The sequence below is a fragment of the Martes martes genome, assembly GCF_963455335.1.
Source record: "Martes martes genome assembly, chromosome: 14".
In the NCBI taxonomy this organism is placed as follows: domain Eukaryota; kingdom Metazoa; phylum Chordata; class Mammalia; order Carnivora; family Mustelidae; genus Martes; species Martes martes.
The window spans coordinates 90094629-90119662 of NC_137902.1; positions in this window are offsets into that span (position 1 = coordinate 90094629).

Here is a 25034-nt window from a genome sequence, read left to right on the forward strand (position 1 = left end):
AGAACCATGAATAGCAATGAACCAAACACAACAACAATGTATATATCTCCACTTGTAAAATGGGAATATTTCCAAGCTCACAGAGTGGCTCTGGGGTTCTGTGAGGCAACGCACACACCACAGAATGATGCCCCCCCCCATGCTGTCCATATACCAATGCCCAGAACCTAGGGATGGTCCCTTCCACGGCAAAGGGGCTTGCAGGTGTAGTGAAGTTGGGGATCTTGAGCTGGAGACATTATCCTGGATGACCGAGGTGGGAGCCAGGCGGGTCAGAGTCACGGAAAGATCGAGGATGAGGGAATCCGAGGTTGCAATGAAGCTCTTTCAAGACAGAAGAAGGGGGGCGCCTGGGTGGCTCAGTGGGTTGGGCCTCTGCCTTCGGCTCGGGTCATGGTCCCGGGGTCCTGGGATCGAGCCCCGCATCGGGCTCCCTGCTCGGCGGGGAGCCTGCTTCCTCCTCTCTCTCTGCCTGCCTCTCTGCCTACTTGTGATCTCTGTCTGTCAAATAAATAAATAAAATCTTTAAAAAAAAAAAAAAAAAGACAGAAGAAGGGGCCACAAACCCAGCAACGCAGGCGGCCTCTAGAAGCTGGAAATGTCCGGAAAACGGATTCTCCCCCAGAGCTCCCAGAGGGAAAAACAGTCCTACCAACACCTCCCTGATGGGAAGGTAACTCGTTGTTATTGTTTTAAATAGCTACTTCGTGGTCGGTCGTTACAACTGCGATGGGAAGGCAACACAGTATATAGACACAATATTTGGAACCAAGATGGGGTAATAAGGAGCAGATTTACCCTCTCAGGGGAGACCGGAAGGACACAAAACATAGGAGACAATGGTATTCAAGATGTTGGCTGTTAGATGACAAAGGGTGTTGATCCCGGAGCCACAGGAAACAGAAAGAGAGAGCCCTCCAGTGAGCGGGGCTTGCTGGCTGCCTTGGGAGAAGTTGCAGATGCGATGCGGGGAGGCGGGGGCAGAGTCGGGAGCCCACTGTGGCGGGGTGCCCGAAGCGGGCTTCTCCGGAGGAGACATTTGCGTGCGGGTGTCCCTGGGAGTCTCTGAGCACAGCGGCTGCGCACCACGAATCCTCTGTGTCACCCGCAGGAGCCAACACACCCTCTGTCCCCTCCACGGGCAGGCACCGCGGGAGATGCACCAAGATGTGTTCCATTGCTGACAACAACCGCAAAAGGCTCCACGGTGATTTCTATCACGGAGCCCATGAAAGTGATTTCTTGAGAACAAAGGGACACGCAGTTTCCTCTCTCAGTGAGAAGGATTTGTTAACCTTCACTTTTGGTGGGGGGGGGGGGAAGTCAGCTTTATTTTAACTGTCAGGAAAAACACCATCCAGGGAAACTGTGAAGTTAATAAAGAAATACACCTTTAAATGTCCAGCCCTCAGCAGCCAGGTCCTTTATCTTCGGGAAGGTGAGAAATCGTGGTTAGCTGCTTTGTTCTCACTCTGAAAGAGCACCAGGTTCATAAATATTAAGCCCAAGTGGCAGGCGGCAGGTGCCCCGAATTTCTGGAGGCGTCTGTCATTGTCAGAGCAACGCTCTGCTCCGGGTGCAGATTATTCCAGACGATTTATACATATTTGGAAACTCCCTCCAGAAGGGTCTGAACCAGGGGCGACAAATGTCTCTGCTCCTTCTTGGAACAAAGCAATGTGTGTCCTATAGTCGACGTCTCCCGTTGTTTCCTCTGGCGTGAGCATCCTTTCGCTGGATATAATATTCTTGAAAAATAAACTACGGGACTCCACAAAAAAAAATGCAGGTGATGAAAATTCCCCTGCACAGTTACATAGTTATGCCCTCATAAAGGGGTCACTGAGTATTCTGGAAGGTATCAGACAGAAATAGGGACATAGCATATATTCAGGGAATATATATGTGTGTTATATCTGATATTGGATAGATTCATGGAAAACAATTGCAGGGTCTTCTCTATTTCTTAAATTCTTCAGGAGTACAAATTGGACCTAGCATGATTTTTATACTTTTCTGTTGTCAGTGTAAACTCAAAATATTAAAAATATAGCACCACGAATATGTAGGATGGTCACGTGCAGAAGGCTTTGTCTACTCATTAGTGAGGAACAGAGGGTGTTGTACAGCACCTTGATGGTGTTTGAGGGAATGGATATTTTTAACCATCTTTCAAAAGTGTGTCATAATACGACTTCCAGGTGTAAAGCAAGCTAATATCCTATAAAGCAGATTATCCCTTTTAACTTAGAAATCACTTGCATTTCTAGAAGACGCAGTTCTGTAAATTAACATATAACTTCACAGAGTCTGGGCTCTAATCACATACTAAGTAGCAAAGTCAACCACATTCTTAGAAAAGTAAATGATCCTTGTACGTTAACAATGCTGATTAAATAATGCTCCAATGTAACATGGAAAGGACATGTGCTCTCCTTCAGCTTACTTCAAGTTCAGATAAATTCTCTTCACACTGTGCTTCCTGGGCAATGTCACCATTCAGTAAACTTGTATCACAGTTAACTTTATTATGCCATAAACAAACTTAAAAAAGACAATGGCAAAAATCCATAACTAGTGGACGCAGAATGTCTTTACGATGTCCAGTGCTATTGGACTCATTTAAACGTAAATGGAAAGGAATCTTCTTGTCTGCTGATCTTAGATGATCCGTCTGACTGAGTTCACTTGTAACACGACTGTCCTCCACCCCTAATTTTTTACTCAGCTTATGTTTACAAAGAACCAGTATAACTAGCTGCCCTTCCTTGAGTGTCCCCAGAAGCAAGAGCCGCAAACCAATGGAAGAGGTTGGCCAACTCCGACAGGGGAAAGCTTTTCCGACAAGCACAAACACACGGCTCAGCGGAGAATCTCTAACCCGAGTCACCGAGTCGCTTTGCGGATCCCACCGTGGTTGGTCCCAGAGCCCCCCGTGAGCATTAGGGGCTAGTGTGTGTGAAAAACCCGGGATCTCGTTTACACAGGACCGGATATTTCAAACAGCATGACCTCTACACACAGACAACCAGAAAACCTAGTGCAGAGCCCGGTTCAGAGACACCAAAGGAAATTATTAATTATTAAGTTTTAAATTATTTAATTAAAAATATTTTATTTATTTATTTGACAGAAAAAGACGAGACATTGAGAGAGGGAACACAAGCAGAGGGAGCAGGAGAGGAAGAAGCAGGCTTCCCGCTGAGCAGGGACTCGATCCCAGGACCCGTACCACGACCCAAAGCAAAGGCAGACGCTTAATGACTGAGCCACTCAGGTGCCCCTAAATAATTAATTTTTTTAAATCATGGGTGAACAACTCAAGTTTTTTAAAAATATAGCATTAAGCATTGAAGTTTCTATCATCTGAGAACCAGAAGAATGGTGTTACTAAAATAGTGTGGGTTTCTTTCTTTCTTTTTTCTTTCTTTTTATTGAAAACTGCATTTTAAATTGCTATACAGAAATTCATAGCTATATTTAACTTCTTCCTTTAAGTCCAAACTATGTGAAGATCTCTGCACTAAGAATATGTGATCACAACTTAAAAAAAAATCTATCAATCTTAAGAAAATCTATGTGGCTTATATCATAAACAGAAAAATAATGGTTGTTTCAAAGAGCGTATCTCTTGGAAAGCATAATCAGGAGTCAGCTCTGAAATGGCTTCTGATTACAAACCAGAGTTAGCACTTGCACCTTCCTTTTTTTTTTTTTTTTTCTTCAAGTTTTTATTTAGATTCTGGCTGGTCATCTTACCGTGTAATATTAGCTACAGGAGCAGAATTTAAGTGACTCATCACCTCCGTACCACAGCCAGGGCTCATCAGGGCACTTTGTCATCTGTTTCTGAAATCTCTAACATTTGGCTGCAGGATAAAGGGCGCTGGGGAGAATTCTGAGGCACAGATTTGGGGGTCAAGAGACCGTTTTCCTACAGGACGGGAGGTCCCCGCCAAGCCCCACACGTGGGTGCTGGGACTCGGTAAAGGGAGTGCAGGCCCCATGGGGGCAGACGGGGCGGCAGCTTAACTGGCTTTGAGGGCTGACATGGTCACCAAGTTACTAATCAGTTTTTGTCGTTCTTATGAAATTCGTTCCACAGGTCGTCCGATCTGGGTTATTCCCTTGAACTCTAAGTCATTGTCCTCACCGAGAAAACGTACCTGTGCCTCCTCTGTTGCTCTCCAAGCAAGGACGGAGCTAAGCTCTCGCGGTGCCCTTCCCTGGCTGGTGTTGTTCTCCTGAGAGTTTGGAGGGAGGGGCAGAGGGAGGGGGAGAGAATCTCAGGCCGACTGCTCGCTCAGCGTGGAGCCCCGTGCGGGGCTGATCTCGGGATCCTCAGATCCTGACCTGAGCTGAGATCCAGGGTCACGTGCCGGAGCCATGATGCCGCCCAGGAGCTCCCCTTCCCTGTTTTTAAACAGATTCCCAGGCACGAATTTTTCTTTTCTTCCTGCTGCTTGATTTTGCATGTTTTGCTCTTCCTTTTCTAGTTTCTGGAAATAATTGGTGAGAAATATTGATTACATTTATTGATTTGAGGTCCAAGGTTAATACTATACATATTCCTCCAAGCACTGCTTTGGTGATGCCTCGCAGGTTTCAATAAGTCGTATTTTCATCTTCATGTAACTACCAACATGTTTTGATTTCTTTTGAGATTTGATATTTTCATGGATTATTTAGAAGTGTCTTGTTCTATTTCCGAAGAGGTGATACTATCATCTTTCTGTTATTGGTTTCTAGTCCAGTTCCATTACGGTCTGAGAACATACTTCATGTGACTGCAGTTATGTTAAATGTGTTACGGCTTGATTTGTGACCCAGAATATATGGTCTATATCAGTGAATATCCAGGTACACTCTAAAAGATTGTGTGTTCCGCTGTTATGTGGGACGTCCAATAAAATGTCAGCTAAGTCCAGCTGATTGATGGTGCTGATCAGTTCCTTTATGTCCTAGCTGACCTCCGTCTACCAGCTCTCTCCAGCTACAGGGGCACCTGGGGGGCTCAGGCGGTTAAGCATGTGCCTTCGGCTCAGGTCGCCATCCTGGGGTTCCGGGATTGAGCTCACATCAGTCTCCCTGGTGAGCAAAGTGGACTGTTCCTTCCCATATCTGAACTTTTTTCTGACCTTTTCTATGTACTATTTCATCTTGGCAGTGATTGGTCAGGATTTTTTTATTCTACAGAAATCTATTATTTTGTATTGTATACAGGATAGCAGAGATAATACATTTTCTCAAGGGAGTGTTGACTTTAATTCTGGAAGGCAGGAAGACCATCCCCAGATCACTATGACCCTAGGTAGACCTGGGGTCTGCTTTTTAATGGTACAGTTATTTCAGATTTGCCTTTACTCTAAGTGTATGAAGACCAGCCGTAGACTGGAGCCTTTCCGGGGTCTCAACTGAATGCCAGATGTCTTCCCCAAAGCCTCTGACCTCAGGATCAACCCTAACCTTGGCACTACTGTGGCCTTTTCTGACAAATAATGCCACCTCCAGCTTCCCTACAGTGAGTACCTAGAGGTCCCAGCATTTTTCTCCTAGCCTGTGCCAGCCAGTGTTGGCCCTGGACTTGACCAGAATCTCCGCACAGAGGTCGCAAGTTTCCTCTACTTGCCCAGGCCCCCTGACCCCTCACTCCCAAGCCCACCCTCCCTGGCCGCCTCTCGTTCTGAGGACTTTCTCATTCTGGCAACGAGATCAGTGTTCCTACTGGAGCCCCACGTCCCCATGCCAGACAAGAAAATGTCTTCAGGAACAAACCTGGACGGACGTAGGGCTCATGTTACAGGCCTCCTCCTTCTAAGAATTATGGTTTTTTTTTTTTTTTTTATTGCACATAGTGGGTTAGCATATTTTTCTGTATTCTATAGTTGTTTGGAATGGTTACTCTACCCAATACTTAATTTTTAGAGTCTTTTAAATCATTTCACAAATGGCCCATGGATGGAGACATTGTGAGAATCAGAGCCTTTTCATTACCTTTTGGGAATGAAGTAGGAATCTTTTGAGGAAGGTCTGATAAAAGATGAAATGTCCCTCCACTACTCACGCTGGTTATACGGCACAACAGACTGTGGTGACAGCTTGGCCGCTCAGTGCTGGGGCCTGGCACTGGGTTTTGTCATTTCTGTGTCGTGTTCTGTCCCCAAAGAACACATATTTTTAAGGAGACCTAATTGTTTTTCTTACAGTCATTCAGAAGATACCCCGACTTCCATATATCACCCTACAACGTGAACAACAGAAAAGGGTTAAAACCCTGCCCCTGCCCCAGCGTGTCAACACAGCAAGCAGATTGGAGAAGACTTACTCCCACTTGTGTTTTGAGCATTTGACCTGCTCTTCTGATATTTTCTATGGACAAAAGGACAGTTTCATAAGAGAGAGAAATCCCAAGATCTCCAGTCATTTTCTTCTAATCTGTCCCCAACTCCAATAAACCGTCTCTGAACATACGAATTTTAGGGCTGGCGATTGACATGTTGGCTCACAGAGTCAAGATTGAACCAGAAAATATATCTCAGAAGAGCTGGAAATAACTCCGTGACTATATGTGTGGTTAGTTACCCGCACATTCAGAACAACACAAAACATTGTGTGAGGCTTTTGTGGACGAGACATTTCAGGTCCATCAGGAACTTTCAGTGAAATAGCCTAATGCAGGACAAATTAAAAATGAATCATCTTTGAGCATAAAATCATTTTTATTCTCTACCAACTATACCAAAATAGGGATGACGTAAAAGAACCTTTATTTAGGGAAATGCCCATGACATCATCTTCAAAGAAAAACAAAAATATAACACGGGACAATATTTCATTTGTTAAAATAATTTTGTGAAAATTGAGTTCTGTGTTTGCCAACCCAGGATTTTCATTAATTGTCACTTTTTTGGTCAAATTTAATTTTATCCCATACTTCCCAAATTATATAAAATGACATGTGTTTACTTTTGTTTTGATCCAAAGTGAAAGCATTTACTTTTTTTTTTTAAGGCATTTTAAAAATAGAAGCAGGTTTAAAACACTGTGCTAAGTGAAAGAAGCCAGTCACCAAAGGCAAGATACGTATCACATTTATAGGAATGTGCAGGATGGAAAAATTTGTAGAGAAAGACAGTAAGTGAGTGGATTCCAGGGTCTGGGGTGATGTTTTCGGTGATTGAAGAGTGCTACGTATGTGAACTCTATGTATCTTAAGAAAAAAAGTTCAAGTAAAATATTTTAGAAAAGGAAAATGTATTTTAGTCATTATTTATTGCTACCCATTTCTAATCTGTTTCTTAAAGAAAAGGAAAAAAAAAAGTTTTATTACGATATAATCCAAAAATGGGGCACCTGTGTGGCTCAGGTGGCCGAGCATCTGACTCTTGATTTTGGCTTGGGTCATGAGCTCAAGCCCCAGAGTGGGGCTCCAGGCTCTGTAGGGACTGTACTGGGGATTCCTGCAGAAAAGGCAACTGGGACGTAGGAAATGCATTGAATCAGTAGGTCATCTGGGGGAATATTGTTACCTTAACACTAGTGATCCTTTGAGGATATGGAATTTCCTTACATTTATTTAGGCATTCAATTTCTCTCAGTGATGTTTTGTGGTTTCAGTATACAAGTCCCGTGTTCCTCTTTACTCATGAAGTGTTTTACTGCTTTTGATGCTATTGCAAATGGAATGATTTTCTTAATCTCATTTTAGGAGTGTTCATTGCTCATGTGTGGAAATACAATCGATTTTGTTTTGCTGATCTCGTTTCCTGAAACCTTGGTGAATTCACTCGTCAGCTCCAACAGATTCATGTTGGACTGCTGGGATTTTTATGCCTCAAAGGTCATGTCTTCTGCGAAGAAAGATTTTGTTTGTTTGTTTGTTCTCCCTTTCCAGTCAGCAAGCTTTGTACCTTTTTTTCACTTGCCTAATTGCCCAGGATAGAATCACTAATACGGTATTGAATAGCGTGAGACCTCCTACTTCGCCCTGTTCCTCATCTCAGGAGGAAAGCACTTAGGCCTTTACCACCAACTGTGGCATTTTCTTTGGACTGTGTGTGTGTGTGTGTGTGTGTGTGTGTGTATGTGTGTAGCTGTCCTCTATTGGGCCGAGGAAATTTTCTTCTTTTTGCAGTTGGTAGAGGGTTTTACCATGAAAGAGTGTCGGATCCTGTCAAATCCCGTTTTCGTGTGTGTCTGCGGAGAGACCCCGTGGTATCTGACCTTCCTTCTGGCAAAGGGGTCTGCAGCAGTGACTGACTTCCCGGCACGGAGCCACCGCGGTGTTGCTGGGGTAACTCCCACCGCGCTGGCTGTCTGCAGCCCAGAGCTGTGGCAAGGGGGTGTTCAGACTTTCTCGGCCCCGAATCCCGTAGGAGTAGTTCCCCTCCCCTGTCCCCGCCTGCAGAGTGGGTGAGATGGGAACCGCCACGAGACTGCTGAGCCTGCTGGGAGGTCCTTCTGGAAGGTTCTTCTGCCAGGCAGAAGGGTGGGTTGCGAGCCACCACCGCCGCCAGCCTGAGCGTCCATAGACCGCAATGAACAAATGCTCCTTAATTTATTGCCTTATGACCAAATCCAGAGACTCTGAATGCTTGTCTTCGCTAATTTTCATCAGTCTCACGAGTGTCTCTCTGGAGGAGCAGCCTGCCCGAGCTCCTTACGCTGTCACCTCAGACGCCCTGGTCGTCACTTACTCTGTCCCGCACTAAATCTCGAGCTCGTATTTTATTCCGGTGTTGTCTCCTCACACCTCATCCCAGCAATGAATGTGTGGCTTCTTGCGGTCCGGAAAAAGACCATAGATTTCTGTAGTAACTAGATTCTAAGACACTGCTAAATGGAAGGCACAGAAAAGACTTAACGTTAAAATGATAACGAGGTGATGTTACATTAAACTGGGGACATTGATTGAAAGATTACCCCTACATTAAATTATAAGACACATACACCTGTTATATCATCAAGAAAATACAGTATTTTTTGAAACAGGTCAGTGAATAGTAATTTCCAATGTCAAATTTCTTTGAGTGCCTGCAAAGCAGAAGACAGATTGGTAAAAGCTTCCTAACATAACCAGCACGCCTGCCTTCGTGCGTGGGTTTGTGAGCGCTGAGAGGGCAGGAGAGCGTCCTTACTCCAAATCACATGTAATGAGAGGGACCATGGGGAGTGGCGGGGTCAGGTCCGATCAGCTCACACGAACGGACAGACCAGGTTGCGGAAAGGTCATTCTGAAAACCCACTTGATGACCCCGTTTGTTCTCCTCTTTGTGAATATGCAACTGTAATTCCTTCTGTTCTAAGTCATTTAAGAAAAACATAAAAATTCAGGACATTTCTTTAAAAGCAGAATGAGCATAAAAGGAAAGCAGTGCTCAGAGCACTGGGTTGTTCTGAACGCAGGTGAGACTCTTCAGGCTAGTTCACAACGGCTTCTGGGAGAAGCACAGAGACCATGTGTGCGTGTGTGTGTGTGTGCGCGTGTGCGTGTGCGTGTGTGCACATGCGGTATCCTGCCCTTTGAGACCACGCCCACACCTACCTGTGGCAGACCCTGACGTCATGTAGGACCTGCAGCCCATTTGCAGGCACTACCCCCCCCAACACACACACACACACACACACACAACGTTCTCCATCATGGGACAGTGTCCGGTCCAGCACAACAAGGTGGTCAGGCTGCATCAGGGAGGAAACAGAAAGGGTCTACGACAAGGCAGAGAGCTCTGTTGTGGAAGCTCGGTTTGTTCCTGTGCTGTGGACAAGGCTGACCCCACCCCAGTGCCCCTCCACTCTCTCAGCCTAACGGTTTCTCGCCGTGTCCCCTTGTTCTCTCCGTATCCTCTCTCCCTGTTCATCTGATTACCGACAGCTTCCCTCCCTGGTTTTTGACCCCTCTGCCGAGTTAGGACCAACCAGAGAATGCCAAGTATGCATCCTAGCCAAACACCTGGGATGTCCCCTTCGGGTCGGCCTGCCCACAGCGTCCCCGTGCCACCAGCCTCCAACCAGGGCATGACTGAAAGTTTCCCTTTTCCCTGTGAATCTTTGCCTGCCTCTGGGTCTCTGCCAAGACACGAGTTAGGACAGCAGATGCCCTTGCGGTAGCTCGCTCTAAATAAGTAGACTTCCTTGTTACCATTTGGTGGCGGTGCCTTTTCCCCCCACTCTGAAGCAGCTTGTAGACGACGAAGAAAAGTAAAGTACGATCTTTGTCGTCCACTAGCCCTGACTCCATTCAAAAGTTTTTGTGTCTGCGTACACAATGCTGATGAAATAACAGTGCTTGTCCACTTCTCCCTGGTGTGTTTAATAAATTAGCCAGCTACACCTAAAACCATGTTGTGAGCTTGATGAGTACAACCCCTGGAGCCCCTGACCATTGCTGTGTGTGGGTTCCGCAAGGAGGAAACGAGAAGGTTCTCGATGAAGAAGGTGGTCTGCAGCCCTCTGCTCTGCTGTGAGCGGAGCATAAACCATCTGGAGCTGGTTGGCTCCAGAGCTGTGAGTTCCAAAGATTGCTCAGGTGATCTCAGAACCCCTTCTCATACTTACAAGAATTGTTGGCCAAGAGAGAACACCCAGCTTGAATATGAGTCACTGGCATTGCCCTCAGTCCATGACCACATTCCTAAACACTGTGAACGTGGAGTCAGAGTTGTTCCGTAAGGTGGTCTCCTAGCCACTCATCAGGAAAGCATGACATCGAGCACTATGTTTCCCTGTGCGTGCCCCACTTTCTACCTCCACCCACCACGCACACACACACGCACACACACACATGCACATCCCCCAAATCCACATGTCCGGTGCTAAGGTAAGGTCAGTGAGGCATGTGTCTCAGATGCAAACGTTCAGGGGAGGAGGGAGTCCAAAAACTGAGCGATCAAATTAAGAATATTTGATACAATCTCCTTAAAATCAAATTAATGAAAACATCCACAATACACAAAAGACCACAATTTCAAAGAAAGTTAGGATTCCATTCACCATGCAAACAACCACCCTGCCTCACCTGCTTCCCTCTGTAAAGTTTTCTATACAAAAATAGATGGTTCATAGTTTACCAACGTTATTCTTCAGAAATATGTTTCCTTTGTAAATATCGGGAAATGTTATATCCATGAAAATTGAGAAACACATGGTCTGCTCTGCAAATTAGTACCTAGACACACTCACAAAATAAGATCCTCGATTTATCAGTTCTAGTGTGACAGTATTTACCAATATAAGAATCTGATGCATGGTAAGTAAACTACAAACGTGACCGGTGAACTGGACACCAAGCAGAATTTGAGAATCTTTGGATATTTGATCTATAACCTTTGAAATAGCACTTCAGGAGTCCACAAGTCAACCCGCTGATCTGGGAGGAAGAAACCCGTCAGGTGAATAAACCTTCATGCGCCGCAAGGTCTTCTTAACATTCATTTATCGCACGAGTGCATCTTTCCATCACATTCCCATCCCTTCCTCCGATGAAGTGCTGAGGACTGTATGTCAGGTGGTCGTGTCTGAGGCTGGCTTCTGCTCACTATTAGGTGGGACAGTCACTTTCCCATACAGACTCTCTCAGGAAGGGGAAACTGCCACGCCTTACGCATTTGCCTGCACCGAGCCGATGTCTACTGCGATTCCATTTCCCTCCAGGGTGGTTGCTTCTCTTCCAGTCACAGAAGGAGCCCCTTCCTCCTCAACAGGAGAACAGGGTTTCGTGTGGGTGTGGACTTGTGTGAGCCCCATTCCCAGCCTCCTACATCAAATTTTTTATCTCTATTTTTCTTTTTCCTTCCTTTCCCCCCTAGCTTTTGTGGTTTCCTCTCCAATTCATATCTTTCAAAACATGCTACCATGACCAAAAGAAAAAATAAATCGTTCTCTAAACTTGTTAGAGAACAGAATATATCAGTTACTGTCAAGGTCTTTGAGATTTGCATTGTTGGGAAATTAATACTTCACACAGAAAGAAGTATATGACCATGTTTATGACTGTGACCTTTACAGAGGAGCATCCTCAAAAGCTTGTAAACCCTTCAGGGAACAGTCTAGGAAATTCTACTTAACTCGCTTCTCCTCCGGTGTTTGCTAACTTTTGTTTTTCTGAGTTTGACAAAAACTTGCAAAAAAAAAAAAATCTGTCGAAAACCCACAGCGATGAGCTGTCTCCACAATACTGAGCTTCCTCTTGTGAATCAGGAACTTTGTATTTGGCTAATAAGGAACTACAAAACCTAAAAAGTGGCAAATTGCATTAATGTCAAATACAAAAAGTCATGGTAAGAATCTGGACTTAAAAAGACTCAAATAGCCGTGTGGTCTGAATGCCTCGAAATCTACCTCTCCGTCTCCACCTTCTTCCGCCTGTCCTCCTTCCTAGCCAGATGACTTTCCCTGACTTCTTTGTCACTTTTCTCCACTGCTCGAAACTCTCGAAGATACCCCATTGTGCTCAGCGATAAAAATTAAGTGTCTTTGCCTAACAGACACAGCCGTGCATTCTCTGGTCCTAATCTCTTTCCTGACTTGTAGAGCGAGGCAACCAACATGTTGCTGAAAATATAGGAAACCAAGGTGGGCGAAGCCGTATGTCAAAGTACGAGCACAGTAGGAATTTGCAATATAACAGAACTTGTGCATTAATAAACTACTTCATATTTTTTCCGTCTATGGGGTTTTCAGAAAAAGAGCTCCCTTCTCATAGTTCTTTTTCACTTCCCCACACCTGTAAGTGTTCTACACTCTGCCAGACAGTTGACTGTCAACCTAGGATTACAGAAAGATATTTTACATGGGGAACTATTGCCATTATACATCTAGAAAGAATAAAAATCTTTCGTATGCTATGTGACTTGGAAAATATTTTCTCCCACTCTGTGGGTTTTCTTTTAGTCCTTTTAACATTATTTGTTGCAAGTAGTAATTTAAAATTTTAAAGATGTTAATTTATCACCATTTTCTTTTGTAGGTTGTTTTTTGTTATAGCTGAAAACTCATACAAAAGCTAAGGTGAGCAGATTTTCTCCTATATTTTCTTCTAAAGGTTTTGTAGGTTAATATTGTACATTGAGGCATATAATCCATTTACAGCTAAATTTTTTTATACAATGTGAGGTGTATATCAATGTTTATTTTGTTGCATATGCACATCTTATTCCAACAACATGTGTTGAAAAGAGTATCTTTCTCCTTTGAGTATCTTTGAATCTTCATCAAAATGAGTTGACCACATATTGTGGGTTTGTTTTCAGACATTCTGTCTGATCTGTCTGATCTGATTCTGTCCCTTGATCTACATGTGGATCTTTTTGACATTAACATGATATTTTAATTGTCATAGCTTTAAAGTCAGTTTGGAAATCTAGTAGTATAAGTCCTCCACCTTCTTTTTTTTAAAGATTTTATTTATTTATTTGACAGACAGAGATCACAAGCAGGCAGAGAGGCAGGCAGAAAGAGGGGGAAGCAGGCTCCCCGCCGAGCAGAGAGCCCGATTCGGGGCTCAATCCCAGGACCCTGGGATCATGGCATGAGCCGAAGGCAGAGGCTTTAACCCGCTGAGCCACCCAGGCACCCCTCTTTTTCTTTTTTTTTTTTCCAACAATTTTTTGGCTATGCTACTCCCTGTGCCTTCCCATTATTTTAGAATCAGCTTTTGAATATCTATAGTCTCACCAGGATTTTGTATAGAATTTTACTGAAGTGGTACATTACAGTAGAGAAGATTAGTATCTTATTAGCGTTTAGTATTCTAAACCATGACCCCAGAATATCTTGACAGATTTCAGGTCTTATTTGATTTCTGATTTCTATACTTAATTTGTTCATTTCAAATGCGATGTCTTTCATTTTTAGTGTTCTATTTCAAGTGGTATTCCTTTTAATTTAAAATTCCAATTGTAAGGTATAAGTACATAGAGATATAACTGGATTTTTAAAATATTGATCTTGTATCCTGCTGCCTTGCTAAAATTACTTTTAGTATTAAGAAATTTTTGGTAGATTATTTATATTTTATAAGCAGAAAATTATGTTTTATGTAATTCTTTGCAATTTTTATGCCTTTTCTTTCTTTATTTTTCTTTATTGTATCGGCTAGTAATTCCGGTATGTTTCATACAAGCAGTGAGAAAGAACAACATTGTTTAATCTTTACCATTGGGACAAAGAACTGAATCCCTCACCATTGCAGAGGATTTTTTAAAACATTTTATTTATTTATTTGTCAGAGAGAGCGGGGCACAAGCAGGGGGAGCAGCAGACAGAGGCAGAGGGAGAAGCAGACTCCCCACTGAGCAAGGAGCCCGATGCGGGACTTGATCCCAGGACCCCAGGATCACGACCTGAGCTGAAGGCAGACGTTTAACCAACTGAACCACCCAGGCATCCTGCATCACAGAGGATTTTCATTCTAAGTTTTTGTAAATGTCATTTTATTAGCTTTATTAAGTTTTGTCTATGCTTAATTTACTGAGAGATTTTCTATCATGAAGGGATATGAAATTTTGTCCAATAATTTTTTGCATCCACTGATATGATTGTATGTTTTCTTGCTTAAGTCTCTTAATATAATGAAGTGCATTTAATATATTTTTTAAAATGTTGAATGAGCCTTGCATTTTAGGAAAAAATTCTACTTGGTCTTGGGAAAGGCGTGAGAATTAAATTTAATATTTTATTGATGTTTCAGACTAAATCTCAACATGTGAAGTTGACCAGAAATCATGGGATATGAGGAAATATTACATGATGAGAAAAGAAAATTCAACTAATGTATGTGAGGATGGCGTGGGGAGATTAAAAGTGTTTCATGGTCCACCCCGCTGACTGAGTCAGGAACAGTGCATAAAACAGTACACTCACACACAAACACAGGCAAACACTCACACGTGCACACTTGCACATCATAGAAACATGTGAGAATGGACTACTACTCAGCAGTTAAAAAGAATAAAGTACATCCTTGTGTTGACATGGCTACAACACGATGATACGTTATTCAGAAGAAGGAAGTTGTAGAATGAGGTAAATTGTACCCTACCACCTATGCACATTTTAAACATGGGGAAAATGATATTACTCTGTGTGTGTGTGTGTGTGTGTGTGTGTGTGTGTGTGTGTTAGGTTAAGAAAGTCTTCAGGGTCCCAGAAGGGTCACCGATGGGTTTTTGGTATACGAGGAATGTTTTTAAATGAATGAGAACTTTTACTATCTGAGGCCTCCCATGTAAACACCTCAGTAGGCCACAGCGAACCACCGTCTCTTTCTCAAGGGCCCCTGACCACTTCTCAACAGTGTCCACAGATGATGAAAATGTCTTTGGCAGAAATGCTTTTCTAACTCACAGGCCTGAAATCCCCCGCAAGTAAGCACAGGATGGCAATTACTCCCCTAAAGTTGTTCTGGATGCAGCCCTTTCCTCTTAAAATTTTTTAATTTGTTTGGTTTTTATCCAGAATTAGTTAAGCCTTCCCTTGTTTGATATCTGGCATTTGTACCGGCTTCCTACGAAGCAAGAAAGAATTCATAACTGACCCCGTGTCTTTAAAAATCCTAATAAGAGCAGCGATGCAAGGGGTGGACCCTGTTCACTGTGGCTGGACACACACACTCCGGCCGGCTGGGGGCCTCGGGGTGACACTAGTGTGGAGAGGAAGGACGCGGTCTGTCCATGACAGGAGGACAGACGCTCGTTCACTGGAGCAGGAAAAACACTGCCCGGGTTTTTATTTCTCTGTTATTAAGTGTCTCAGAGAACCACAGGTAACCAGAATTCCTTTTACTCTTGGTTGGTCAACTTTTGACCATTTCAAAAGCTATTAGAGTTTCCTCAATGACCAAAACTGGCTCGAAAGTGAGAAAATCTCATTAGCGAACGCAATTCCAACTGTAGTCGAAGGCACGATTGAACGGAGATGGCTCGGCTGCCAATTCTTCAGAAACGTGCTTCAGAACGTCACAGGGGAAAATCCACGCGACCGGACACGTGTAGCTCAGAAACGTGGAGCACAACGGACAGAGGCAAGGCCATCCTGCGCCACCGTCCAGCCGCCCGAGGTGCCATTTTCAGAGTAAGCGGATTTACCAAAGATGCTCCAATTACAGAACCTTGAACAAACCCAGAGTTGACCAACTTCCGATGTTTTCAAACTGGCCTTTGCCACAAACAAAGAAACAAGCAAATAAGACTTCTTTCCCCCAGCAATAAGCAGACAACAAAAACAGATCACGTTTATTTTTTGCAGAATGAACAGATGAAACACTGGCTTCTCTTTGCTTCTGCTTCAGACTGTGTAACAAACCTCATTTCTCCCCACCTGCCAATTAGACTGCAACATTGCCTTTAAAGTATTTTTGTTTCCTTTTTCATATCTTATGACTTAAGGCAGGCTCCACACAACATCCATAGCTGAGAAAAGAGGAAAGTATTTCAAACCTTGAATGCTCATCCCCAGTCTCTCCTTGAGCTTGTCTCCCACCTTCAAAGGAAGAGTCCGTAGTGGTGGCTTTTGTGCGTAGGGTTAGGAGAAGGGAGAGATGTAGAAAACAGCATGCTCCAGACTGGAAGAGATGATGCCGAGTGAAATAAGTCAAGCAGAGAGAGTCAAGTATCATATGGTTTCACTTACTTGTGGAGCATAACAAATAACATGGAGGACAAGGGGAGATAGAGAGGAGAAGGGAGTTGAGGGAAATATTCACCAGGGGAGGTGAACCATGAGAGACTACGGACTCTGAAAAACAACCTGAGGGCTTTGAAGGGGCGGGGGGTGGGAGGTTGGGGGAACCAGGTGGTGGGTATTGGGGAGGGCACAGATTGCATGGAGCACTGGGTGTGGTGAAAAAACAATGAATACTGTTACGCTGAAAATAAATAAAAAAATTAAAAAAAAAAAAAAAAAGCATGCTCCGAGAAAGACTGGATCAGTCCATTGCATTGCTGTGAAAAGCACCCCGAGGTCATTTTGCAGATTAACAGTCCGAGCTTGGGAAGGGTCCCAGCCCAAATTGAGTGAGCCTGGGACAGAGCGGCGGCTGAGCAGTGCCGAGAGCAGAACTATTCCTGGGAGAATCTGAGGTGGCTGAGTTGGGCTAGCAACGGGCTCGCTGTGGAATAGCCCAAATGGCCCCAGGAAGGTTTGATTTCAGGACTGCATTTCTAGACATAACTCAGCCATTGTGCAATGCAGTTATATTTGTGTTACAGTCTGATGCAGAGTCTGTTTTCCTTAAATACTATCAATGATTCTAGACGTTGGGGCACACCTGATGCTCCGCCAAACCTCAACACCATCCTACCAACAATGCACTGGAATGAAATGATAGTTCAGTTACGTGATATAAAACTTTTTTTTCTGCACAAAGATGATTTTCAAGGAGCAGCTAGAGTTTGATAAAACAAAATTACATGATTAGGTGGAGATCCGCTGAAACCGTCTGGACTTGACTGTTAAAACCACATCTAAAATGTAATCTTCCCTGCTTCTGCTCGGCACACGGTCAGCTCAGCGGAATTTGGTATGAACAGTCCCGTTGGTTTGTCACGCGGCCGCGGCTTGACTAGGTCACTCTTGCCGCTGCTTTGCCCCACGTTCTCCAAGCCTGTCCTCTTCACAGTTGCAGGTTCAGAGTCTCAAAACCTCCTAGGGATTGCTGTTGAAATGCTTTGGCAACTGGGTCCTGACAGAGAGAGCCATCTGTAAAATAAATTGTTTTAAAACAAGTTAGCTATGTGTCTGTTGACCTCTCTTTAAGCCTTCAGTCTGTTTTCTTGATGCAAAGCAACATCAGACTTAGATCTTCAATTCTCTGTTGTGTTCAGAATACGTATCTGCAGAACTCTAACAAATTTTATGAAAATTTTTCATAAGAAAATTAGGCAACTGAGACACACTTTGACTATCGCATACATTTTATTTAGCACTGACCCACTTGAAGTTTATTTTCCCGTTCTGATTGCCCTGGTTTCCTATAGGTACCATAGAAGTTACCACAGATGGAGTGGCTTAGATCAGCATAATCTTATCTTCCCGGTCTTTAAAGCAGAAATCCAGCCCGGGTCTCCCTGGGCGATAATCAAGGTGTCAGCAGGGCTGGGTTCTTTTTTTTGAAGACTCAGGGGTATGACGCTTCTCTTCGCCTTCCTCAGCTGGGGGAGGCCCCTTCTGTATTCAAAGCTGCAGAAAGACAAGTCCTCAAATTCCACTCCTCCCTGCCCTTTCTGCCTCCTTCATGCACAGGAAAGACCTTTGTGATTAGACGGGGCCCACCCAGGAAGCCCAGGGTCATGTCTCTATCCTAAGGCCAGCAGATTAGCAGCCTTCATTCCACCAGCTGCCTTAGTTCCCCGCCACAGATTTTGGGAATTACGAAGTGAGTATCTTCAGGGATCACTACTTGACTTACCACACGCGGACCTTCAGCTTCCCTTTAAAACTTGCAGCACATCATTCCCATCTGGCCCTCGCGCCGCTGTGAGCAACTGCTTTCCGCGCCTTCATTAGCTTGTTACACACTTTGCGTGTCTCTGAATAACTGTGACGCGTCGTTGAGTGAGTTAAAGGTCCTAATTCTTTTGTGACTGTTATGGAACACATTGTTCACAAGCTGTAACTCATCCCATAGTTTAGTGATGTTGAAGGAGATGGTGACTTACATTCAGAAAAGATTAAGTAAGCAACACTAAGTCATTTAATAGTCATTAACATTTTCATGAATATTACAACTGAAGTTAACTAGAGTTTAAAATCCTGGTTGATAGAACTGTTTCCCACCATTTTATGACTTTGAAATAGTTCCGTGGTGTGATGGCACTGTTCCATGAGATAAGACAGAAAATTTGCAAATGTTTTTATGCCCGAGTTTTTGCATCTGAGAGACCACCAAGAAGCCAACACCGATGCAATCACACGAGGGTTTATTTACAAGCTTAAGCTTGGGCCCAAGTATACCCAACACAGTGGAGTAGGGACTTGGACCCCAAACCGGATTACAGCCAGAGTTTTTAAAGGCAGAGTAGGGGTGGACTCGGCGGTGGGTGAGGACAAAGGGGATTATGCATGATGTAAGTCTCTAAGGAGTTTTAGAAGCGAGGTCTCCAGGACCTTGAGGGGCTAGCTATTGTTGGGAGAAAGGTTATTTATTACCAGTAGTAAAAATGTTCTTGTGAGACCCTTTAGATGTGTATCAGTGGGTCATATGCTTGGGAATGATTGTTGACATTATCTTGGAGGTTTAGAGATAAAGTTTCCTAAAGGAATTATTAAAGTAGACTTACAGGATCCTGGTTGGACCTGTTGGAGCAGGGGGTCGGTCAGGCTAGGATTGTCCTTAGCAAAAACCCAAGGTGAGGGCAGTTGAGTCCCCAGGGGAGAGCCACTCTGTCTGTTTCAAGGGCTTTTCAGTAGGTAAGGAATTTTAATGATTTTCTTCTACCTCTGTTTCCCACATTAATGTCTAAAAAATTAGACAAAAAACTAAGAGAAAGATCTGTGAGACAGGAAGGCTGGTCAAGGGGTCAAGTGAGACACAAAAAGTATAGCGTGACTGGGGAATTCACTCCCAGTATAATTTCCTGCAGTTTCAGGGCACCTGGGTGGTTCAGAGGGTTAAGCATCGACTCTCAGTTTCAGCTCAGGTCATGATCCCGCAGCTGTGGGAGCGAGCCCCTCATTGGGCTCTGTGCTCGGTGCAGAGTCTGCCTCAGATTCTCTCTCTCTCCCCCTCTCTGAAATAAATAAATAAAATCTTTTTAAAAAATCCTGCAGTTTCACTGGCTAAAAGAGCTAGTTAGCTCTGAGTTAGAGAATGTACAGATATGCATAGAAGACTTTAGCAGTACATCTGTTAATCAGAAACTTTGAAGAAGGAAATGTATCTTCCAAAAGAGAATGCTTTGCTGAACCAAAAAGAAAAGAAGAATTGTATGTACTATATGTTCCCAATACTGGAAGTATATATCCATTGAAAATATAATGTTGCAAAATCTGATTAAGTAAAATACATTTTTTGTCATACCATTGGTAAATTAGACATCGTGTTTGTCTTATTCCCAAACACCATTTGTTATTACGTGATAGACTCCTGCTGCTTTTCTTATCAACCCAGAAAATCCATCATGCACAGCCCATTTTTCAAGCAAGTCTAAATCCTTTCTTTTACATCACCAGCTGTGTTACTGTGAATGCAGTTCCCCTAAGCAAACCCACCGGGTCAGAAACACAGAATGCAGAGCAGAAATAAACAGCCTCGTAACAAATGTTATTCCGGAACGCTGAAGATGTTTCCCCAGAGTGAAACACAGGAGAAGCCTAGGTAGGCAGCCTGGAAAATTCAAATCACAGATGCTCTCTTTGGGCAATTCTTGAATAAAAGTTAAAGGAGGCAGTTTGGTACCAGGTTTCAAACCCTCCTGCAAGCCTTGTGAGGTCTGACGTCGTGCCTGTGGTCTTTGCCAGCACAGAGCTGACTTGTATTCATAACTCATGCTCATGTCCTCTGACGTCTCCATTCTCTCATGTGTTAATTTTCATCCGTCTAAATTTTATGTAACCTCTCTCAAAAGACGAATGATAGGTCATGAATTTATCTTCAGGGTAAATCAAGTCAGAACCCGAGGTTTTTTGTTCTTACTGTTGTCATCTCAGCCAAGCTGACAGAGGAGAAATTCCTGTGCGTCTCCAGTCAGCAAACCAGGAGCACATCGAGAATGTTTTTCCTCCTAAGTGGGAAGAAACCATCTTTAACATTTGTAGAACCTGCCCCCCCCTGCTGGCCCCCAGGGCGTTCCTTCTCCCAAGAGGAATGAAGCCAAAAACCAGGGAAAGAATTGGGGGGGGGGGCAGGGGTGAACATGGAAATGCTGATACAGGAGAAACAGCGCAAGCGTCTTTGGAAACACTCGTGACAGAAAGACTGAAGTTGCGGCAACCACAGCGAGGCCGACTTCTTACGTGCACAGCAGAGAGCTGGTGTGAATATGTTCAGGGGTCCGTGGGCTTTTCTTCTTCTTCTTCTTGTTCACTGGCTTCAGAGACATAAGACAGGATGCAAAGGTATAAAAAGGAAACAACACTCCTCTTCAGGTCATTTATTCTATTTTTCCCCCAAGAGGGTGGATGAAAATACACATGACATGTCCACACGTCTGGCTGAGAGGGAGGATGTGGAGTGCTCAGTGCTCAGCCGCTGAAAACATGGTCACATGATCTACAACTACCGGGAAATTTACCTGAAAACCATTCACATTTTTAACAACTTTTTAAAAGTGGGAAAGTAATAAATATTCACCATTTAGACTAATGCAGAAAAATATGTCAAAATTGGTCAACTAAAATCATCTCACAATGGTAGGGTTTTTTCTCTCTTTGTTTTCTACATAACATATGTTTATTAACTTTATTGGCACATAATTCACATGAAATAAAATAGCAGATTTTAATTATAAACAGATTGATGTTTTTGACAAATATATATACATGTATATATTAAGAAAAGATTATCTTTATTTAAATAAAATAGAAAAGACAAATATTCTTTCTTCATATTGTATTTTCGCTTTCGAATGACCTGGCGCCTTTCAAACCAGTTAGCCGTATGCATGTGGGTCTGTCTGGACGTCTGTCTGGACGTCCCTTCTCTTCTGTTCCTTTACCCTCATGTCACTGCCCCACCGTCCTGACTATCACGGCTCTGTAAAGATAGATCGTAAGGGCTTACTAGGATGCCCCAGCACACTGGACGGTCTGCAAGAAGTGGATCAGTACGACTCACACACAACCCACCAAGGCCGACTCACAACGAAAGGGAAAAGTTGGACAGGCTGATGGTTGTAAGAAGATTGAGCCACTGATCAAAGACTTGCCCAAACAAACAAAAGTTCAGGACCTGATGACTTCACTGGTAAATTCTGCCAAGTATTTGAAGAAGAATGACTCTCAGTCCTTCTCAAACGGTTCTAAGAAGAAGAAGAAGAAGAGGAGGAGGAGGAGGAGGAGGAGGAAGAATGAACTCATTTCGCAAGGCCTGCATTCCCCTGATGTCAGAACCAGAGAAGGATGCCGCAAGAAAATAAAACCACAGGTTTTATGAATGTAGTATGTAAAAATCGTTAGCAAAATATCAGGACACTGAATTCAACAATGGTATAAAAGGCCAGTGGAGCTCAGGACAGAAAGGCATCAAGAGGCATCCTTCCTGGCACATGGAGCAGAGCAGGAAGGAGGGAGAAGTCGGGGAAAGGAGGAAGGAAAGAAATGCCGTTATGGATTTAAAAAAAAAACAAAACTTATTTGAGCTCTATTAGTTATAAATTTACCATTTGACAGATATTACTCTGTGCTGCCATGGAACTCACATTACAGGAGGAAGAAAGAAAAACATAATTAATGATACTCTTAACTAATAGGAATTTCTGTTTTTGCAATAATGAAATATTTGGGGTGAAAGAAAAGGTAAAAAACCCTGCTATTTTAGGCTTCTACAGGCTATTTGCACATAGGAATAATTGTTGTAAAGTTTAGAAACCAATTATAAATTTAAAGCATCAAAACAGAAAAGAAAAAAAATCTGTGCTGTAGAGTACGTACCGGTGAGTGGAATCTGTAATAACCACAGAATGGAGCACAATCTGGTTTTAATTAAGTTTGAATTAGCTTCACATGAAAATGAATTGGTTCTGAGTCTACAAGATTAAAATGGTAATATTAATATCTAACAGAAATGCTGCTTTTAAAATCTTCTCAATCAAACCCAAAGGCATAGATGAAATAAAAAACACAAATCACAGATTATCAATTAATTTAAATTGTAGAGTTATTTATGTTCATTGGATTTGGGGGACATATTTAATAGGCAATTTAAAATATTGAAGGCTATCAGTCAGGTGTATGTAATGAAAATTAATATTATCATCAAGAGAATTATTTGAAAGATGTGAGTTTTTTCCTGTCTTGGAAAGCTCGGTTCTGCTAAATCAACAGGGAGGTTTACATATTATTGTTAATTTAATACATTTAATAATTTATGTTAATGACAAATTATCATTAATTGTAATAAAATCAACATTTTTTTCTGTTTTCTTATTCTAACAAAATTTCTAACAAGCTTTGATTTAAGGAAAGCATCCCCCCTCCAATTTCATTATTGTTTATTTTTCTCATGAACAAAAATCAGAATTTAGGGATACCTGGGTGGCTCAGTCGTTAAGTGTCTGCCTTCGGTTCAGGTCATGATCCCGGAGTCCTCGGATCGAGACCACCCATCGGGCTCCCTGCTCAGCAGGAAGCCTGCTTCTCCCTCTGCCTCTCCCCCTGCTTGGTTTCCCTCTCTCGCTGTCTCTCTCTTTCTGTCAAATAAATAAATAAAATCTTTAAAAAAAATCAGAATATCACTGACACATCCAGATACCCCCCAATACACATTTGTAGAGTTTTCTAAGGTAACATTGTTGGTGACCTATTAATGTTCCTAGAAATGGGGATGGAGCTGGAGCCTTTACGAATGAATGAATGAATGAATGAATGAACGAATGTAAAAGTCTTGACAGATGTGAAGCCTTCCTCATGTTTCTGTTTCTCTCCCTTCTTATCTCACTACTCACTTTTCTAGAAAATGCACATGTGCCAAGGTCTTCACAAGCCCAGGAAAGCAAAATGTGAAATAAAACTTAAATATGAAGAAGGGAAAACGGAGTCTGAACGCTGTGTACACGGTGCAGCCACGCTCCGACTGCGGTTCCGGCGACCCTCCAAGAGACGCCCGGTGGCCTTTCCCAAGGGAGGTCGTAAGCCCACGAACCACGCCTCACAGCTGCGTGGCCGGGCCGGGTGGGACCGTCGTGGAGCCTCCGTGTCTCCCCCCAGGAGGCTGTTGTTGTAAGGGCTGAATGAGTGTGTACAAAATCCCACCACAGCACCCGGCACCAGAAGAAACTGACCGTTATATATATATATGTGTGTGTGTGTGTGTGTATACGTATACACACACACACACACACACACACCCCTATAGATAGATAGATATAGATATAGATATATAAATTTTTAGGAAAGTTTTCATTCCGACTTCAGTTCTGTTATTATGAAATTTAAACAAATTAAGTAATCGGTGGTGTGGTGATCACACACGAGTGAGCATTGAATTCTGGCCATAGCCATGGAGACAGATTCAATCTGCATCAACTTCGGGACTTCTTTTGGTCACAAATACTCCTGGACATCTATTTTTAAGCCAAAGTTGCCTAAATAAATGAATTTTAACTGAGTCAAACTCCTTTCTCTGTCCCTTTTCAATTTCTCAGAATCTGTGTTCCCAGGAACAGTTCCTCTCCCAGACCCCAAACCCCAGCTCCCGCTGTGTCTTGTGGACCCTGCTCTGCCGGTCATCTCCTCTCTTACCTCTCCCTTCTTCACGGATACACCTGATGCTTTCTTTGAGAATCCCCTATGGGCAAAGTGAGCTTGACTGTCCTAGAAATTAGGAGCAAGTTATGCAGAGAGCCAAATGAGAAAAAGAAAAGCACCCTGCGAAAGAATGGGGTCGACCGTGATGGGAGTCGCTGCAGCTTGAAGACTAATGCCTCCCACTTACTAACTGCTAGCTGTATCCAGACAGTATTCTCCGGAAATGGCACACGTGCACACGAGTTCATTTGAACTCGTGAGAATCTGGAATAGCTAATATTATTATTATCCCCATTTTTTAAATTTGTAAGATTCAGGTGGGCTTATAGGATCTGCATGCTGGAGCATGGCACCACCAAGTTCACGATCTCTAAATGTTCCATTGAGATGATGCACACGGAGGCCTGAATCTGTCCAACTTTACTCAGACGCGGTTCTAGAAAAATGAAGATTTGAACAAAGGATGTGAGCCCTAATTAATGAGCTGGTAGGTGAAGTAAACATGTATTCGTAGGAGGGTGGTGGACACTCTCTAAAGCTAGACCACAACGTTGTTTGTGCAGGACTGTTGACAGGATGGAGAGGAAGGAAGAGGTACAAGCCTTGTTGGGAAGATGCGTTCTGAGGTATGT